At 34.7% G+C, this 22,441-nt stretch overlaps 1 protein-coding gene across 2 annotated transcripts in view; it reads right to left on the reverse strand.

Annotated features, from left to right (window-relative positions):
* Positions 1-22,441, reverse strand: part of LOC129218235 (2-hydroxyacyl-CoA lyase 2-like) — a 104,499-nt gene that overhangs the window by 80,964 nt on the left and 1,094 nt on the right. The window lies entirely within an intron of this gene.

A 22,441-nucleotide genomic window follows, 5' to 3' on the forward strand; every position in this document is an offset into this window, starting at 1 on the left:
ATTAGACAGTAATAATCAGTAAAAAATAAAGCCAAATCAATATTGATAGTAGTTGATAAGGTTGCAATAAAGGACAAAAGGTTTGCCAGAGAAGTGATAAAAGGTATTTTTAGAAATAATTTTGGTGACAGAAAGCGTGAGAAGGATTTTTCAGGTGCATGGGACAGGAAGTGGAATGTCCAAACATCAGGGACGTGGCGAGAAGGGTGAGTGGGGTGCGACACCCCCCCCCCCCCCCCCCAGATTTTTTCAACAGTCGGCATTTTGGACAAATCAGTCGGCAAATGTTGCAATTGTATATGAGCAGATAATATTTTTTTCTGCATATCGACGTTTGAGGGAACAAATATGCCGAGTTATAAAAGGAACATGAAGTGTACCACTTGGCATTATATAACGATTTTGCTCGAGTCGGCATTTGTGTTAAATAGGAAGAGCAGCAGAATTTAAAGAGGAAGGTAATTTTTACAGCACGGGGCAGCATTGGACTAACTATTGCCTTTTTTTACTGAACTCAGAGTGAGACACGAAAAAGGGCCTTGAGGGTACGCCCTGCTTGAGGGGGTCGGGCATCCGATTATTGTCTAAGAAGACGAAACCGCATAATAAGGTGTGTATTGGCGTAGCCTACTAGGATACAACGCTGTTTTAGGCAATGGCATTGGGCTTCGAAACTGATGATTCCTCGAATGAATGTGCTGATACAGATCTTTTTACTTGAGGGGATGAGGGCTTTTATGGCCCTTTTTTGAGGCTGACCTTCATTTCTCCTTTGCAAATAGAAAATGGTGTACATGAGCAAGCATACTTTTTCCTTTTATTTCACTGACCGTGTTTTCTTTCGTTCTTTCCCCCCATCTTTCCTTCCAGTTTGTATGTAGTTGTTCCATAACGTTTTCAGCTAATTAGGTAATTTTAGAAAGCTTGTGATTTTTTTTATCGAGAAAGAACTAACTACATAAAACATTCGATATACTACATCATGTTTTTCTTCCCAACGCTTGAAGTCGAGTTCTCGTCTTCAATCAATGAGGAAAACATTATTTGTGAGTATAATATGCTTTTAATGATTATTTATTTGTTAGAATTATTTAGCGCTCATTATTTCAAATAATACAAGCTTGAAATAGCAATTTTGTAAGATTTTTGTGTATTCATTAGTCAAAAGTTAAAATACGTAAGTCAAAAAAGTATAGTCCTGAAAAGAGAGAGAGAAAGATACTTCTTTTCATTCAAGTAATTACAGAGACGGAAAATTTGTTAATTCATTAGAAACTTCCTTTATAAAATTATCCTTCATAAATGCTTGTAACTATGCTTTTTGATACTAAAATGAATATATTGCTAATGCAGTTTTGATGAATCAGTACATAAACTAAAGAAAATTCATTTGATTTTTTTAAACTTTAACATTTGCATATTGTATCTGAACTAGCACTCACACAGCACTAATTGTTTTTATATACGAACTGTCGATTAAATCTAAACCTAATACAGGAGTTTGCTAAGGTTAATTGAGAATATTTAAATCATCAGCTTGAATAACTATTCAAAAAATAAGAATTACCCCGTAAAAGTCATGCTCTTAATTTTATTGAAAAGAAAAAAGGGGGGGGGGGGATTTTTTACAGAGGTCAGTAAATTTCCGCTTTAAATATTCATTATTGCTGTTGTTGTTATTATCTTAATATATAAAAATCAATGTCCTGAGATAATATATATACATATATACATATATATAATCAACGCACAGCCAATACTGCTGAAACCTCAGACTTGAAATTTGGCAAGTATGTCCACATGATTACGAAAGTATCCACTAAGAAAGATTTTTCGAAATATCAATTAGTTCGGGAGAAATTAATTAAAACTCCTTAATTTCTGTGAAACTAAAACCTGTAATTGAAATTTAAATCCCTTATTTTCGACGGCTTTCCTCCATTCAAATCATTATTAAGTACTTCATCTCAACTTTTTGTAGATAGCGAATTTTAAATTTGATATTGTTTTTATTTCTCGTGTGAATCTTCGAGACTTCTCTCAAGTCAAATAATAATGTTGCTGTCTTTTGCTTTCATTTTTTTAACACTGGAAACGAAGTTTTTAAGAACATCATCTCAGACCGACTATCCTTTTGAATTTAGAAAGGTACAGTTTCCTGTAAAAATTTGTTTTGCAATAACCAACACAAGGTCATACATTAAAAGTAGCAGTGATCGATTTAGAAGAAGACTGTTTTTCACACGGCAAATTTTATGTAACTTGCTCTAGGATGAATTCACCAAGTAGTTTAATAATTTTAGCTTTTAGCACCAGAAAAAAAAAATGTTGTATACAAAGAAGTTTTTGCTTAAACATAGGTATAATAATAATAAAATGTGGACGGCCTGCGTTTGCAAAGAAAATCAATACTTTAAAAGCTATCGTTAATGACAGTTCAGGATCGGTTAAGAACAAGGGCATATATATATATATATATATATATATATATATATATATATATATATATATATATATATATATATATATATATATATATACAGTTGGCTCTCTGTTTAATGACTTTCAAAGGACCACAGAAAATCGTCCTTAAGTAGAAAGCGCCCTTAAACAGAATGCTTTTAACACTACAGTGGACCATCTGGGACCGTGAAAAGCCGTCGTTAAATAGAGAAAGTCCTTAAATAGAGCGTCGTTAAACAGAGAGCCAACTGTATATATATATATATATATATATATATATATATAATTTGTCAAAGTTGTTTTTTGTTAGAACTTAGAACACATTAACGCCCTCAATACTTTATTAACTTCATAAGTAAGGCACCGTTTTAAAGGTTTTTTCACCACTTTCAAATAAAAATAAAGAAGCAATTAACACAGTTTCGTTGTTGATTTGAAAAAACCGACTTATTTTGTCTTTTATTACGCATTGCTTCAATGCATAGTATCCTGAAATGGAGAACCAATCTCAGTTGGTAAGAGCGTCATGCAAAAAATGCGAAGATAGTGAATTCGAATCTTTATAGGTGGAAAAATTTCGTTTTAAAAACTTATTCTCTTCAGCAAAATTCTATATTCATTTTTATTGATTCTAATCACTAATTGAAAATTTAGGTTTTTTGCAAAGAAATTTCAAATTAGGTACTGAAAAAAAACTTGTGTTATGCACCAAAAAAAAAAAAAAATCCATACAGTAATTCTAACCTTGACTTGATATTTTGTAGAAAATTTAAAGCTTTTTGTTCTGGATATTTTTTTTTCACGCAATGTTCCTGATAGTTGAAAGAAAACTTTGAAAATGAACCACTTTAAGAAATTTTTACTATTTAGGTACAGATAAATAACTCTACATTACAGTAACATCAGAGTCACATACAGATTTTTTCCGCCTAAAGTCCACCGTTAAAAAAAAGTCCTGAAATTTTACGGTAAAAGTTACTGGCATCCATACTGTCATTAACTTTTACCGTAAAAGCCTATTTTACTGTAAAATTTTACGGAAGAATGAACGAGAGTAAAAGATGCAACATGCGAGCAGCAGGTTCGATTTCGGGACCTTCGTATTGGCAGGAGACTTCGATGACCACCATACCAGTTGGGACACATCGAGTCAAGGGAAATACGGTGTTATGTGCTTTGCACTGTAGGTTACGTGGTGCATCAATTGGCGATGCAGTTAATTTTTTCGGTACAATTTTCTGTATATTTTTTCTGTAATGTAAATATCCTATTTTACAGTATATTTACCACGAAAGTTTACTGAATTTTAATACCGTACTGGAATGCATGCTCATGGAATTGCACACAAATCCTTTTCATTTTTTAAATTTTTTTTTCGTGGAAAACGGTCACGTAGTATCACTAATCATCGTAATCCTGAAAAACTTGTCTGCATTTCTTATTTCTACTTGCGTAAACCGGTAGCAGAAGCAGCGTGACGTTACAACCAGGGTTGCCAGAATTAAGAACAGTAAATACGGGACAGGCTTCTAGGAGTGAAAAGGGGGGGGGGCATATTTGTGAGACGTCTAATCATGATCAATCTGAAAAATTCAATCGCAACAAAGCATAAACCTCGCAAAAGTCACTTTTAAAAGTATAAAAATCAATTTCTTTGCGATTGACGACGCATGCGCAGAAATTATATTTCCAATATAGTCAATGAGCAAAGAAGAAGCAACCATTCAGTCCTCATGCTCTGCCGCCAAAACAAAAACAAACAAACCAAATCAGATGGAAAATAATTTGTGCGTTTGCTGCCACATGATTTTCTCATTGATCATTTCATTTTTTGTTTCACTTTATTTTTTTCTCTTAAAAAATGTCTCGGTCTGTAAAATAATGTTATCAGATAGAATGCGGGACTTTAGCCGTCCCGTATGGAAGTTCCCCGGGACGCCGGACAATTTTTCAAAATACATGACTGTCCCTTGAAATTCGGAACGTCTGGCAACCCTGGTTACAACCGTCGCAGATATCTGAGGAGGCATGCAGACTTTTTCTGAATTAGAAAAAAAAAAATCCGCTTTTTGCAAAATTTTCTCAAATTTTAAGCAGAAAAATATAATGAAAAAGGTTCTTAAATCTTTGTAGGTATCCTCAGTGGCTATAAGACGTCAAAAGCACTTGCTTCCTCAACTACCTGTGCCTCAGTTTTCTATATTATTTTGAAGCTTTTTAGCCTTCGTTTCTTAATTTTTTAATTTAGCATTTTATTTTCAAGCATTCCTTTTTGCTTATTCAATCATGTTAAGTGTTACGACTAATCTCAAAAGCTGGTCTACGTTGCAGATTACTTTTGGGTTTTTTAAATCTCCGTAGCAGACTACTGAAAAAAAATTCCGGGTACCGCATTGCGTAATACTAAAGTTTTTTTAAAATCTATATTAATTGTTGTAATTTTGCAAGCTATCTTGTTATCCCGAAACAAGTGGAAAGGAATGTATTAAAATTCAAAAACCATTTCTAATACATTATCAAAATGAAAAAATTTATCCCTCATCCTTTTTTTGCGATCGCCCTTTTGGAAGGTTAAAACAGAAGTAGAAAAGATTAAAACTTTAATCAATCGAAAAATAAGAACATAATCCCAAATAACCGAATATTTTTGAATTTTAGACAAGACAAAAAAATTCTTAGGCGGGAAATATTAAAATACTGAACATTTTAAAAGGGTAAAATTAACATTATGGAAATTGGAACACATTTTGGAATAAATACAAATACAAACTGAACAGCATACTCCAAATGAGGTCTTACCAAACTTCTATATAAGGGCAGAAGAACTTCTTTAGATTTGTTTGAAATAGATCTATTGATAAACCCAAGCATCTTATTGGCCTTGTTACTAGCAATGCTGCACTGTTGGCTAAACTTTAAATCCTGACTTATTAAGACCCCCAGATCAGTAACTTTGTCTGCCTGACTAATGACTGATAATATATATTATATATATATATATATATATATATACAGTGCTGAATTTGCCTATAAGCTAAGCAAGGTATAAGCTAAGCTTAGAGTCCCCCAACTACCGAAAAATTGCATGATGAAAAGAATACTTAAAAAAAAAGATTTTAATTTCTAGTGCTTTAAAGCCTTAAAAGTAGCAGCAAACATTGTATTTTAAAATTTTAACAAATGGGAGAGGGATGCCAAAATATGCCAAATTCACATCCTTACTGAATCCTGCAGAAAAAATGTACAAATCATGGTTCTCACTTTTCTGAAACATATTGATTGAGATACATTTTCGTAACTCATGTGCGTCATATTTTTCTCTTTATTTAATTCCGAATTCAGGATTTTGGAAGTTCTTTTGTTGTTGTTTGCTTTTATCTTTCTTCTACTGCATCCAGTATACCAGTTTAGCACGCAAAAAAAAAAAACAATAACAACGCCGAGGTGGATTGATCGGTAAAGCGCCAGGCTCGTAACTGGAGAATTCCCAGTTCAATACCATCCGGTCGGAGATTCTCCGTGTTCACTGATGATGACTGGGGCACGTTAAATATATCGCAGTCATAAAAGTCCTCCACGTGAGTCAATACCTCTGGGGATGCTGAACCAGGAATTATTCGTCTTCAGGTTTGGTTCTAAATTTCGAATTGTTGATAGACTTTGCTTCCATCTATCGTTTGCTGTCTGAGCTTATTCAGACTTCCACCTAAATGGTTCTTGTTAAAACGGAAACCGTCCCTCACTGCCTTAAATCGACTAGCACTTGCTACTCCAACTCGGTGGTCCGAGTGGTATTAGCATTAGTAACAACAAAATTATTGCTCTACCTCTTTTTTTTTCGTTCTCTGCCCTACTTGTAATAGAAAAAAAATTTTTTGAAAAGAGAAATCGATACATTTATTTTTTAAACTTAAAATGGGTGATTCTTACAAAGTTAAAACAATTCTATAGAGCTATACAATCAAATATTAAAATGTAAGAGAGTGAAAGGTACAAATTTAGTGTTTTCAATAATTTTAATTATTCTCGACTTTTTGAAAATAATTAATTGAGTCTCTAAAACTTCTTAGAAAGTGCTTCAGTTTTGTTTCTTATCAAGTGACTATGAATTGCCATAATTGCGAATTGTCAGGATATTACGTTCTTATTTTCAAGTTCTCTAAATCTGTACACCATTTCTTTTAAAGTATTTAATACATTTTTTACTATTGATCTTATTATACTCAATTCAACATTGTGTTTGTCGGTGGTTTGGTGGGATGCTCAAAAATTAACCGTACCGAAAGCCGATGTGAGCATGTTACAATGCATTATCTTTTCTTCTTCCTCGGTCTTCTTCTCTGTCGATTAATGTCAACGATTTGTAGTATCAAAAACAGTTTTTATTTTGAATTATTATCTTTCGTTGCTAAATAGTGAAAACTTTTAAAAAGGGTATTTTGCTTATTTTTTCCTGATATTTTTGTAGTTCCAAATACCCCTTATAAGGCCTCAAAATGTAGAATCTCCGGTGGAGGAACCACCGGACCCCCTAAAATTGGGGATATCCCTGTATCATTCTCCTGATATCCTTCCTCTGACAAGATCAATCGAGAAAAGACAGAAAGAAAAATAAAAACAATAAAAACACATGTATCAGTGGAAAGAAAAGCATTGATTGAGAGAAGAAAAATTTTTAAAAATGCTTGCCTTTTCAACCTTTATAAAAATTATCTGAACTACAAAAAGCACCCCCCATGCCTAAAACAACTTTGGATGTGGTTAAGTCTGAATCCGGCCCTGTATATATATATATATATACACACACACACACACACACACACAGTCGGCAAATCTCATCATTCGAGTCGACAAATTCAGAATTCTGCACCCCCCCCCCAAAGGTGAGGGGCTCGACACGTCCCTGCCAAACATTTTGTTAGTAGCCCAAACAAGTTACACAAAACATTACTAATGGATACATTGGAAAGTTGCAAATGAACTACAACATTTTTTTTTAAAAATGAATTAAGCAGAGAGTAAAAAGTAAAAAGGTTCGAATAAATATATTGTACTGAGTACTGCACTGAGCAAAAGGAATTTTGAGACTGATTGAGAGTTAAAAATTTGAAGATGAATAATTAAAAAAAACAAAAATGTGATTATATCACCAAGTGCATGAAAACAATGTTCCAAACTGCTCCCTGATCAAAAGAACGGTCATTTGTTTTTCAAGTGAACAAACGGATCCGTTCATTTTAACGATGCGTTCTTTTTTTTTTGACATGTTCGTTCATTAACGACACATCTCTACTACAGAGATTTTTCCAGAAATATCATTGTGCTGGTGAAAATTTGGGTGATAGTTATTTCATTCAAGAGAAGGCATTAAAATTTGGAAGTCTATCGAATGAATTGGGAGAGTTGACAGCTATGCAATAATAAGCATTTTGTTTAAGCTTCATAGCCATTACACTATGGAGCTTTAGAGTAATACAGTAGAAGACCGTTATAATGCACACCTTGGGACCAGAGCTTTTGCGTTATACAGGTTTTTGAGTTATATAGACATTCATTTCACAAATTTTGAAACTAATATTGCATCTGAGCTCTACAGGGGTCAAAATGGTTAGTGGTTTGGTTTTAGAGGATTCAGAATCAAAAAACTAAGTTGGAATGGGGGGCATGCTTTAAGGAGCAGAATTCGAATGGGTACTAACTATTGGGATTTTAGTAGAAACGGAAATAGGGTGGCTAGTAAGAGAAAAGATTTTAGCAGTTGGGATTCAAATAATCGTGCAGCATTAAATAAAGGTAAGATGGGCTTACTTAAGGTTTTTTATACAAATGCTCGTAGTATTAGGAACAAGCTGGAAGAATTGAAAAGCATAACAATAGACGAGAGGTTGGATATTATAGGAGTTACCGTGACATGGGCTACCGAAAGTGATGCTGATTTATTATCTATTGCTGGGTATAATTTGTTTAGACAAGATAGAGTAGGTAAAAGAGGTGGTGGGGTTTTATTTTATGTCAGAGACACTTTAACTTGCAATGAATTGGTAATTAATGATAAACCTAATGAGAGTGATATGATTTGGCTGGAGTTGATGAGCAATAAGGGCAATAAACTACGTTTAGGGAACATTTATAGGCCACCCAACTTAAGCCAGGGTCAAGATGAACAGATGTTTAATATTATTAGTGACATTTCAAGCAAGGGGTCAGTCATTATAATGGGAGATTTTAATTTTCCAGGAATTGATTGGAATAATTTTTACCATAGTAATAGCAGAGAAGAGGAATTTTTGAAAGTAATTGGTGACTGTTTTTTAGATCAAATTGTAACTCAGGGTACTCGACAGGACGTGATTTTGGATCTAGTTTTCTGTGATATGGAAGGTTCTGTTCAGGGGTTATGTGTAGGGGAACAAATTGGAGACAGTGACCACAACAGCATTAGGTTTGGGATTAAATTTGATACTCACAAAGTAGAGAATTTCAGGTTTGTGCCCAATTTCAGAAATACTGATTTTGTGGCACTTAGGCAGAGTTTGAAAGCAGTTTTTTCTTCTGGATTGGACAATAGCGATGTGAATCTTCAGTGGGCAGAGTTTAAGGAAAAGCTAGCGAAAACGGTTGGGGATCATGTTTCTTTTAGGAGAAAGGGTGTCAACACTAAAATTTGGCCAATGTGGTTCTCCAGGGAAACTAAAGACGCTCTAAATTACAAGCAAGCTGCTTTTCATAGGTTTAGAGAAACTGGTCACAGTGCAGATAGGCTCCAATATTGTAAGGCAAGGCGTAAATTTAAGTATTTGGTACGGATTCAGAAAAGAGAGTTGGTGCAAAGACTGGCAGATAACATAAACAGGAATCCCAAGAGGTTTTTTGCATACGCTAATTCGGGGAAAGTTCGAAATAGTCATATTGGGCCACTGGTTGATGAGCACGGAATTTTAATTCAGGATGATAGTGATATTGCTAATGTTCTTAATAACTTTTTCGAGGGTTTTTAACGATAACTGTATCTCAACAGTTGACACCAACAAGACACAAGCTATAGTACAGCTTCAGGACTTTGTATTTTCCAAAGATGACGTTTTACTTCATTTGAAAAAAATTAAAGAGACTAAGGCTCCGGGACCTGATAATATTTATCCAAAAATTTTAGTTGAATGTGCGGAGGAATTAGCAGATATAATTGTAAATATTTTCAATGCTTCTTATAACTCGGGGACAGTGCCAGAGGACTGGAAGCTGGCTAACATTACACCGCTCTTCAAAAAAGGGTTTAAAGGGAGTGCGGGAAATTATAGGCCTGTGAGCCTAACTTCGGTGGTTTGCAAAATTTTTGGAACATTGATAAAAATTAAGATAGTAAATTTTCTAGAGACTAATAATCTATTGACTAGTTTTCAGTACGGTTTCAGGAAAGGTAAATCTTGTGCAACTAATTTATTACATTTCTATGACAAAGTTACCATGGCTTTGGACAATAAGAAGCCTGTAGATGTTGTTTACATTGATTTTCAAAAAGCTTTCGATAAGGTACCGCATGTTGCTCTACTTAGCAAATTAGCTGATATAGGAATAGGAGGGAAAACTTTCATTTGGGTAAAAAACTGGCTGACCGGAAGGAAACAAAGGGTAGTTAGTTGTAAGGGAAAATTATTCTAATTGGAGTGAGGTTTTAAGCGGGGTTCCTCAAGGATCAGTGTTAGGGCCTGGTTTGTTCATTGTTTTTATGAACGATATTCACAAAAATATTTCTGGCAACATGAATTGTTTTGCTGATGATGTCAAAGTTATGGGAACTGTAGAAAATGAAGAACAAGCAAAACAGCTGCAAGAGTATCTAGATCATATTACGGAGTGTCCTGATAAATGGGGTATGGCTGTTAATGTTGGGAAATGTCAAGTGCTACATTTAGGGTATGGAAATAAGTGTACAAGTTATTATTTGCAAGGTTCAGTCATTAGTCAGGCAAACAAAGTTACTGATCTGGGGGTCTTAATAAGTCAGAACAGTGCAGCATTGCTAGTAACAAGGCCAATAAGATGCTTGGGTTTATCAATAGATCTATTTCAAACAAATCTAAAGAAGTTCTTCTGCCCTTATATAGAAGTTTGGTAAGACCTCATTTGGAGTATGCTGTTCAGTTTTGGTCTCCTCTTATCTTAAGAAAGACAATAATGTATTGGAAAGGGTTCAAAGGCAAGCTACAAGGCTAATAAATGGACTCTCTCACTTAGACTATGATTCCCGGCTTAGAAGGTTAAAAATGCACAGTCTTGAGCAAAGAAGAGACCGAGGGGACATGATTCAGTTGTTTAAATTTATTAAAATGAAAGATGTTACGGGGCTGAAGTTTAGCACTGAAAACAGGACAAGGGGTCATTGTTTTAAGCTATTTAAATCTCAGGCTAACATGGATAATAGGAAAAATTATTATTATAGCAGGGTAGTGGAATCTTGGAACAGTTTACCGGAAGAGGTGTTAATGAGCAAGGGAGTAGATAGTTTTAAGAGGGCCATTGATCTTCACTGGAGATTGTAAATTGACTAGGACCAGTCTAGCTGGGCCCAGAGCCTGTTGCTGGTCGTCACTTTTGTATTTGTATTTGAATATATCTATATATTAGCACTTCAGAATGAGTTTTATCTGCAATGAGTAGTAAAGTACCAATATTACAATTAGTTGTTCACAAATAAATATGTTGCACAATCAAAAGAAAGTGCATTATCCTGCACTTCTGCTAGCTTCATGGTTTGCATAACAGCTGCATTTTCAAGAGCCATCTGGTATTTTCTATTTACTGTAAGTACTAATTTTCCCTTAAAAGCTTTGAATTAAGATGGAAAGATGAAAAACTATTTCAAAATTTAATTTGCCTAACAATTTTAGTGCTTGCAAAGCAAAACAGAGGGATTTTTTAAACTTCAAAACATATTGTTTACTTCTGAAAAGTTGTGTGTTTTATAGAGAATTGCGTTATATAGGTCGGCGTTCATTGGCATAAACTAGGAGGGGCATAGGGGGGCAAGTGCCCCCCTACTTTTTTTGAGCTATGAGCAAAGTATTATTTGGCCCCCCTAGTTCTTAAGCAAAGGATTTTTTAAAATTGTTTGTCAAATGATCTATATATTATTTTCAAATGATAATAAAGTGTAATTCGCATATTATCAATGCAATTGTCATGAATTATATGCAAAAGATGTATCTTTGTCTTCAACTACCAATTAGTAATTTCAACCTATAATTAATCTGTTTTTAAACTGCACCAAGGCGGCGCAACTGAAGCCCAGAAGAGGCCCGTGTACCTGATCGCCTAATCCCGAAGTGGTGATGAACATCCCCCCCTCACAATACATATAGGCATGTAATCCTAGTTTACTAAATTCAGGTAGTAAACTAGGATTACATGACCAAAAAATGAGTGTTTTCGGGAAAAAGGGGAAATGTTGCTGCAAAATTCCGAAGATTTTCTTAAAGCGAAATTTACTTTTAATCCTTTAATTAGAGCTCACATGAATGAACAACCAACCATGTAATGAACAGGTCAAAATAGAACAGTGGTACAACCAGAAAGGAAGCTTAAAACCCGAGCCCCATAGAATGTTTGAGTTGAATGTTTTTTAAAACTATTCTTTATTATTGATGAGAAGATGTCTTTCGAAAACAAAGTAATTTTTAGAAATTAATAGTAATGTTACGAGAAAATCTTAATTTCTTCTTAAAATAAATCTTTGAATAAAAAATATTCAAAAGTAACAGCTTATTGATCAGCAATCACCCCCGCCACCACTCTTTCCGTCCTATTTTTTCTCTTTTTTTTTTCCTAGTTCGTCTAAAAATAAGAAAGTTATCAAAATACTGCTCCTCCGAAGAACCCCCTAGCCCCTCCCACACACCGGAAGCATTATGGAGCATTTGACATTTCATTTTCATGTTTCAATTTCGTGAATTTTCCAGGGGAAAGCCCCCAATTACCGAACACATTGAAAATCGCTTAAAATTACGTTTTTGGAGTTTTAATTTCGAAAAATTACTGGCCCTAATATTACAAAATATGGTCTTACAATCGCGTTTTAAGACTTGAATTTCAGAAAATATTCGGGCAAGAGTCCCTATGCCGCCATCCTCCAATACCATAAGCAGTTTGGTTTTTTAAACTATACTTAAAAAAAATTTTTAAGTGGAATAATCCCTGATTTTAAAACATTGCTTTAGTTTTTAGCACCATAATTTTTAAAAATTTACCAGGGAAGAGCTTCAGAACCTCTTTCCCGTAAAATCTTCAACGTTTGTCTAAAATTGCGTTTTTAAACTTCAATGTCAAAAGCAGGGGGAGGAGGAATTTATTTCAACCTATAAAAAAATCGATCGGGGACAGTCCTTGAGCGCCATCCGTCACCCTAACGTCGATAAAATATGACCTATAATCGCGTTTTTAAAGCTTCAAGTTCTAGAAATTCCGCTGAGACTCCTGTACCTTTCGTCACCCTAACATCAACGAAGAAAGTCTAAAATTGCGTTTTTGAAGCTAAAAGTTTCAAAATTCTTCCGGGGAGAAAACCCCCGGACCCCGCTTTCCTATACATTCTGAATGTTTCTTTTCTTTTTCGATGTGCCCCCTCCTCCCCTCCCTATTTTTTTTTCTGGTTGCGTTACTGAAGTAGAATATTACTTTGGTTCAGGGCATAGGTCACTAATAGCAAGGTGTATACACTGTACAGATTCTTCATTCCTGGGATCCTGGAAAACAACTTCGGAAAGAAAGAAAAATCATTTCCAAAGTACAGAATTCCTTGAACTTTCCAATTAGTCCATGGAATTATTCGAGAATTAAAACCAACGCAACTTAGAAAACGATATCTGTACTTTAGGATTGCAAAACTGTTTGGCGCCAGTGATCATGTAAACTATAAATACAACAAAAGAGTAGCAGCATATTTTTTGGGAAAGAGTGATGCTTCTCCGGATGTATGTGCGTATTACTGTATGTAGCTCTATTCTGTTTAAACTGAATAACGTACATTGCGTTAAAAGTTATTATGATTTCTTAAATTCATTTATTTTTTGAAAAAGTAAATTTTTTTTAGAATTTTAGTTGGATGGCAAAATATGAATCAAATAAATTTTCCTTGAAAAAAACGTTTGCCCCCCTACTTTACGTGGCCAAGTTACGCCTCTGTCGGAGTTATAACAGTCTTCTACTGTATTGGAATTAGAAGTCTGTGTGTGCGTGCGCTAAACAGTACATTTTATTTAACTCGTTCATTTTAACATACAATATGTTTAACACTTTTGGAAATAGGCATCAGTAAAACTTTTATTTGTACCCCACTATCTTCTTCAAAAACTTAATATTTGAAGCAGTGAAAAACAAATGGATGCGAGTGAACTATATTTCAAATTTTGATCAACATGCAGGAAAAGTTCAAACCCTAGAGTTGGGGCAAACCTAACCTGGCAGTGTCATAATGCTATGATTAGGATATGCCTACCCTTCACAATGGACACTGACAGGTTAAATTTGCCCAAAAGCTTTCATTGAAAAGCTTTTCTAAATCATGCTGTAGAGCACCATCTACCAGGGTTACTTGAACCACCTCCTGCCCCAAAACAGATGAGAGATTCTCCTACCATTACTACTAGTACCTACATAGCTATTTCGAAAACTTCAAATGCACCCCTCTTTGTTTTTAGGTGCTTCATTTGTGTACCAAAAAATATCAGTGGACATAACATTTTTGTTTTTCACGAATTAATTTCAGAAAATAACAAATACATAATATTAATGTTTTAATGTCCTAAAAATATTTAACAAATAGGACCGAGTGGTAATGAATGGTTCAAGGGGTTGAATGAGTCACTAGGGGTTTCCATGAATTTACTTTGAAAAACATTGCCTCTTGGTATTTTATTATAAATAAGTACATGGATATTTAAAGATTAAAATAATTGATATGATTGCGAAAAAGAAGGCTAATATTGATCGAAAATTCCTGAATTTGAGTAATTCTGTTAAGGAAATTTAAGTACAGTATACCTTTGATTTAACAATTGTCAAGGGATTGAAAAAAATAATTGTTAAATCAAGGATATCGTTAAATCGTGGAGCATAGATCTCCAATGCAGTCAAATCCAGACCAGTGAAATGTATCATTGTTCTCAAATGTATATTGAGGAAACCATTGAATCGGGTATCGTTAAATCAAAGTTATACTGTAGTTTGAGCTAGTCCAACTTTTGCAGCATTTTATTTTGAAAATTCCTCAATTTCCATATTTTATAGCCCAAAAGGAGAATATTTTGTGATATTCTTTAACCTTAAATCGTTTGACTAAAACTGTTATATCAGTACTTCAAGCATTCTAACATAGAAACATGACTTTTTTCACAAACCATGATCCAAAAATCAAAATAATCAGAAAAATTTTATTTATTCGATCACTCTGTCTTACAAGAGAATAGGTGCGAAATTAAAATTTCAGGCATACATTCTTGACAGAAAATTCGAAATCCTGAACTATGTCTTCATTTTGGGCAGCAAAACGTCCCTGTTCTTCCAAACATCGAAATGTTCTGAGTTCTTGGACACCATTTCAAGTATCTGCATTTAAACTTTAATTTCTAAGGGGGGAATTGAGAATCCCTAATTAAGCTTTAGATTAGAGGTCAATTAGTGGTCATTTCATTGAAAATGGCGACCAAAAAATTAAGTTCCAGTAGCAAAAAATGGCAATTATGGCTTCATTTGTTTATTAAAGGCAATATCAGGATACGAAAACACACTTCCATTCCCATCTTTGCTATTTATATATCATCCCTCTTGTTCAACTCGACTGCAAAACAGCCGGAGACTAGACCCCAAGACCATTAATTGTTACATCACTACACGGCGTTTTCCACTGTTTAACCTCAAAATGAGTTTCCATGAAGGGATTATTTGAGCCATTCTCTTCAGAGAGGAGGAATAATCAAAAATGAATTCTCTGAACCTGATGCCAGTGGTGGAAAATGCAAAATTTCGCTCAAGAAACCAGCCACAAAGTTAACCAACTACTTTCGAAATGCTAATTGGGGAGCACATTACTTTTCACTTTTATTGTTTCTGAGAAAGCAAGTGTTACAATAATTTTAGATCAAATCGGAAGTGGAGGATTTCAAAGTATTTCACTGATCATCAGTGGCGTAGCATAGGGGGGGGCAAAGGGGGCACTCGCCCCGGGCGGTACTTTGCTAGGGGCAGCAAATTCTGTAACACTACATTAACATCGAGAAGGCTTTTTTTTCCTTTTATTAAGACGGCGCTTTGCTAGAGATGACAAATTTTGTATCACTAAATCAACAAAAAGCTTTTTTTTTACTCTTCAGTTGTAACTTGTCTCGGGAAATTTTTTCTCGTTGACGCACGAGCACGAAATACTGGATACTAACATGCATGCAGACCATTATCACTGGCGCTGACTTAGAAAGACGAGAAGAGAGAGGACAATCTCATTGGAGAGGATTATAAATCACAAAGATAGATAAGCAGGCAGGGGCGAACTAGATCCCCCGAGAGGGCGCCAACCTTAGCAACCAAAGCGCGCGAAAGAACGGAGTTTCAAGGGTGCAAAAATTGCGCCCTCAAACCTTTTTTTTTCTCATTTTATTTTATTTGTGCCTTTAAACGTCTGCGACTTCGTTTTTTTCTTTTTTTGGGGGGGGGGGGGGTCCCTTTGAACCCGTGCGCCTGTTTCTTTTTGCGCACGCAAACCTGTACGCCTTCGGTTTTTTTTTTTTTTTTTTTTTTTGCTCCCTCAAACCGAGCGCTTCTCTCTCTCTCTCTTTTTTTGTGTCCTTGAACATGTGCGCCTTCGGTTTTTTAATCTTTTTTTGCTTGCTCAAACCTATGCATCTTCGTTTTTTTTTTGTGCACTTGATCCTGAGCGCTTCCGTTTTTTTTTTTCTCTATGGAATTTTTTTTTTTTTTCATTTTATTTTATTTGTGCCCTCGAACTTGTGCACGTTTGTTTTCTTTTCTTTGTGCCTTCCCCTCAAACCTGTGCAACTTTTTTTTTTTTTTTTGGCCCTTTGAACTTGTGCGCCTTTGTGTCTTTTTTTTCTTTGCACCCACAAACATGTAAGCTTTTTTTTTTTTTTTTTTGCGCCCTTTGAGAGTCAAGGCTTCAAGGTTTTCGCCCCTTTTAGGGCACATAGTCTGCCCCTAGTAGAAAAATCCATTTTTGGGTCCAAAACGTAAATTTCAAATAAAAAAAGAACTATTCATCGAATTTTTTTTCGAAAATGTCTATAAATCTTCCCAGTACTAACCTAGACAAACTGAAAATTTTAACGAAATCGGTCTGGTAGTTTCTGAATTTATCCCGGACATATACATTTGGATTTTGTGTTTTATTTTTTGAAGAAGATATTAATGCTAAATTATAAGCACACATAATTTCATTCGTAATTTTAGGTGTGATCGTAACTTCAATAAATACAAAAATCCGGGAAGGTTTGTGACTGAAGATCTGTGATGCGACTCATATGCAACATATGGTGCTTCAAGATTTATTATTATTTTTTTAAATTTACATTTATTTTATTTTAGTAATTTATTTATTTAATTTAATTTTTAGTATTTTTTTTCAACATGAAAATTTTTTCGGACATGGGGCAAATAGAAGTGAAGCCGATACTTGGTTCTTACATCAAAAAGTAAGTGAGTGTACACCAAAAAGTACAATAGAAAAAAGAAACTGTGGAAAAAAAGAAAAAAAAGTTCGTTTTGATGATTTTTTTAATATTTTAGGGAGAGTACCACCTTGAGAAAGTTCATCTCCTTGCTACAAATGCTTATATTTTTAAATTATCCTTTTCTCTAGTCCCTCAGAAGAATGTTAACTATTAACATAATACTCTCTCCCACTCCAAATAAAAATAATAGCTTAGAAAAAATTGGGAGGGGGAGGAAGTGGATCTCCAAAACGGGGTGGGTAATAGGGGGAAACAGTGGTCATGTTTGCAGGTCCGGATCTATAAATTTTGGACCCCCCTGCAACCAAATTTGCAGGACCCCTCCCCATAGGTCAGTAGTGTGAATTTACAACGTTAATAAGTCTTAGGACTATAAGTCTTAGTCCCCTCCCCCCCCCCCCCCCGCACTGCGGGGTCTGCGGGCAAGCAGATCCGGTCCTGCATATTTAGATTCAAGGGGTCATTTCAAATAACGACATTTTATACAACATTTTACAGAAATGACTGATATAATCGATATTGATTGTATTGTTTAAGCATTACCGTTTGATGAAAAGTAGAAAGTTAAAATTTTAGGTTAAGAAGAAAAAATCCTTTCAAGTATAAAGAAAAATGTATCGATCAGGTAATTTATAATCAAATTTTTTTTTCTTCTTCTTTTCAATAAAGGGTTTAAGAAATACTGCCAGTGTACACAGTTTTAGATCATGTTTAAAATGTTTTAATCTAGGGAAAATATTATCTCTCATAATGCAATAATTTTTGAAACATATTCGTCAGAATTTTCGGATCAACAGTATTTCCTGTTGAAGTAAAATTATATTAAAATATAAAACATGTTTCGGCTAATAAAATCCTGTTTTCGTTCTGTAAAATATTAACCATGTCGGTTTTTTTTTTTTTTGTGTTTTGGGGGAGGGGGCATATAGCAAGACAATGTAAGAGGGGCAGCAAATTTGGTGCCTGCCCCGGGTGGCAGAAACCTACGCTACGCCGCTGCTGATCATAAGGTTTATATGTTTTTCCGATCTTTATTGCTGAAGAGTTTAACAGATTCACTTATTCCATTCTCATTAGCAGTAGTATTAACACCTTTGAGATCAGGCAGATAATGTTATTTATGTAGGTGTCTTAATAAATCAGGACTTCAAGTTTAGTATGCAGTGCAGCATTGCAAGTAACAAAGTCAATAAAATGCTTGGATTTATCAATAGATCTGTTTTTCAAACAGATCTAAGAAGGTTCTTCCGTCTTTGTAAAGAAGTTTGGTAAGACCTCATTTCGATTCTATGCTGTTCAGTTTTGGTCTATTTATCTCAAGAAAGATAATATTTTATTGGAAAGGGTTCAAAGAAGGGCAACTAGACTAGTTAGGGAACTTTCAGATTAAGATTATGATACCAGACTTACAAGGCTTGATAGGTATAGCTTGAAGCAAACGGCTTAGAAGGTTAAAAATGTACAGTCTTGAGCAAAGAAGAGTCGGAGGAGACATGATTCTGTTGTTTAAATTTATCAAAACGAAAGATGTTAATGGGTTAAATTTTTGCATGGAAAACAGGACATGGGGTCATTGCTTCAAATTATTTCAGTCTCAAGCTAACCTCAAAATTTGGAAAAATTATGATTTTAGCATGATTATGTGCATTAGCTTACTGAAAGAGGTTGTAATGAGCAAGGGAATAGATAGCATTAAGCATGCCATTGATCTTCTTCGAGGATTAATAAAGTGACTAGGAACAGCCTAGGTGGGCCCCATAGCTTATTGCGAGTTGTTGTGTTTGTATAAATAAAAGTTCAACCATGATAACAGTAGACAATATTTCTAACCATCATGACTTACATGTATATTACGGTATATAGTAAAATTATGTGTAGAGTTGAGTAATTAATCAGTATGAAATGTTTTTTTTAAATAGATGTTGTACATTCTCACTTTAAGCAAATAATTGTATAGTTTTTCTGTATTTTGAGAACTATTAATTGGTATTAAAGGATCATTAAAAGCATTACAAAATGTTACGAGGGACAGCCAGGTCTCCCAGTTCGAACTTTTCCAGGGCTAGTAATGAAAATTTTATCAAAAAACAACAAAAGCCAAGCCTACTAATGTGTAAAAACAGTGGCGGATACACCCGGCGGGCAACCGGGCATTTGCCCGGTGGGCCGGTCATATTTCGGGCCGATCAGTTGCCCTGTCTACCAACAGTAAAATGTTAATACCGCTACGTAAATTCTCTAGCTTCAATCCCTCTTTACGCATAGGCTCAAGCCCGCAGATGAAGGGTGAAAGGCCGTCGCTAAGGTGGCCGTGTGGGTACTACACCGGCCCAGTTTTTCAGAAATGGGGCCGCCAATTTCATTTTAGTAATGCAATAAAAAACAGAAAAACAAGGGCAGCATTTAAATGTTAAAGTACTTTTGTCCATTTTTCAATTTCATTTATGAATTGCAATTCACATTTACCTTACTTCTGAATGGCAATTCACAATTGTTATGAATTGTAGTTCATAACAATTGCGATAAAAGTGACAAATAACGGTTGAAGACCCTTCAGTTTAAAAATGATTATATAAAAACATATGATTCTCAGGGGGCGCCGACACACCGACCTTTTCTACCATTTACCTTTCCTATTTTTTTAAAATGAAAAATATCATCCTGAAAATCAGAGTTATGTATATAGAAAAGTACACAGGCCCCAGAAATATGGTTTAACTAGGAGAAAAATTAAAGTATAGCGAGGAGAGAGATTGAAAATATTGAAAGTCACACTAGTAGTTCTAAATGTTTAAATGTAAAAATCATGTATGAATCGAAAATTGAAACAAAACTTTATCAAGAGGTGAGGAAGGAATGATATTTAAAATAAAACAGAGAGTGAAAAGAAAGACCAAAGATCATTAAGGTTATTTTAGGTCACCAATGCACCAGATCAGTTCAAGAAAAGTTTTTTTTTACCTGGGGCCGCAGATAGCTTGCATTTCAAGCAAATAAAAATACTAGGCTGTTAATTGAAAAATTTATTAATGAAAATCTAAATGTAAATGGTTTTTAAGGAGAACACTGTTGGAGGGTGTTTCATATTTTGTATCAATAAAATAAATAAAAGAAGATTGGGATGTAGCCAAAAGGGGAGAAGAGAAGGATCCAAAAGAGCTTAAATCTTCCGTTTTAGTCACCAAAGCTTGCCTAAAGTGCGTTTTTGAAACTTAGCATTTTAAGGAACTCCTGGGAAAAACTCCCGAAACCCATTCCTTAGTTTAACGTCATTAAAGATGGCCTAAAACAGCGTATTTGGGATTTCAGCTTCGAAAAACTTCGAGGAGAGCATTTCCGCCACAATCGACCAAGAAACGTCCCCGTCCCCCCTCATTAAAGAGCGTAAAAAATCAGTGTCGGAAAAATTTCAATGGCCCCTTAAGCATCTCCTTCCCATAACATCATCGAAGATCGTCTGAAATTATCTTTTTTGGGCTTCAATCACAAAAAAAAAAAAGAAAAAAAAAAGAAAAACCAGCAAATCCCCCCTTTTCCCATAACATCACGACAGAAGATTTTTTGACATATTCCTGAAAATTAAATTAAAACCTCAAATTAAAATCTAAACATCACACACCAAGCAATTTTTGTAACTGACCATAGTACTTTCCCTATCGATCTACTTCGTTTCTCCCTTCAGATTCTGTATCATGTAAAAGTCCATGTCATGGTGTCATGGACTCACAAGTACACCAGACATTTATATCTTTTATTATCCACTAACCTCATCTTTCAGCATTAAATATTAACCCTCTAATTTCTCTTTCCGAAGTTTCGATTGTTTACCTGGTGAAAGCCCTCGATCCACTCTTCTTAGTAACACTATGAAAGATCGTTTATAACTCCGTTTTCGAATATACAGCATCGAAAAATTTCAAAGAAAGTCCCCCTTCTCTCCCCCTTCGTCATCTTCAGTAAAGCACTTCAGAAATCTCGTTTTTAATGCTTCAATTTCGAAAACATTCCAAGTAGAGCCTCGCCATAACTCCTCCTCCTAAAATCATCGAAGGTCGGTAAATGTTTCGTTTTTGGAACTTAACTTTGAATAACAGTCGATGTCCTAGTTTTTATCAAAAAAAAAAAAAGCAATTCAATTTCAATTTCAAAAAAATTCTTGGTTGATGTTGCTCAAATCTCTCCATTACCTAGCATCAACCAAAATCTTTTAAAACTGCGTTTTCAGAGCTAATATTTTGAAATTTTCCCGGACCTCATCTTCCAAACATAATTGAAGATAATATATAAATGCAAGTTCGGAGTTCCACTTCCAAAAAATTGCCGGAAGAGGACCCTCGAATCTCCGCTCTCCCTAACATCACCAGAGATCATCTAAAATTGCGTTTTTAGGACTACAATTTGAAAAAAGTTTTGGGGGAGAAATCCCGGATCCCATATTTCTGACTCAATGTTAAACCTAAAATTAAGTTTCTAATACTAATATTTAATAACTCCCATATACAAGAAAATCAATGTACTCCCTATCTCTCTCTGTATTGATACATGTGATTGAAAAAATTAAGGGGTTGCACACACCCTTCGCCTCCCTAATAACCTCCCTATTCTAACTGAAGTAATGTTAGAAGATACCATCATGGAAATAATCAATACAGCACCAGGCACTTAAAAATACTTAGATTATTACAATCACCTTTTTTTTTTACAAACAAAGGTTTAGCTTATCTTGTGTCAATTGTTCACCATTAAAACACAGAAAAAATCCCATCTGTTAAATTTTGTTTAAAAGAAAGTATTTAATCTTTTTGAATAATTTCCTCTTATTTAAGTGATATCGTTTCCCAATCATTTTTGTAAAAATTAGTGTCTACAGAAACTATGGGGCCGCGACATCCCTTTATGCCCGGGCCGATTTCTTTAACCAATCCGCCACTGTGTAAAAACAATCATTTTTCAAAGCCGGGGGGCGGGGGGGGGGGGAATTGACTCCTCCCCTCTTATCCCCTTTAAATGACTGGCCTAGGGGCAGAAACTTTTTACTCTTTGATGCTCCCCAAAAATTACTTCAAAATCTGCCCTTGATCGCAACAGTTCACATTGGAACATTTTGAAACAAGTAATATTATAATAAAAAAGCACACAAAAATCTTTTTTTTTTTTTCATTTTAAGTACTGGAAGCACAGAACAAAGCATTTTGAAAAATATACATCAATGTTTGAAACTAGAATTAATTCATAAAACATCAAGT

Source organism: Uloborus diversus, chromosome 3, assembly GCF_026930045.1.
Source record: "Uloborus diversus isolate 005 chromosome 3, Udiv.v.3.1, whole genome shotgun sequence".
Lineage (NCBI taxonomy): Eukaryota > Metazoa > Arthropoda > Arachnida > Araneae > Uloboridae > Uloborus > Uloborus diversus.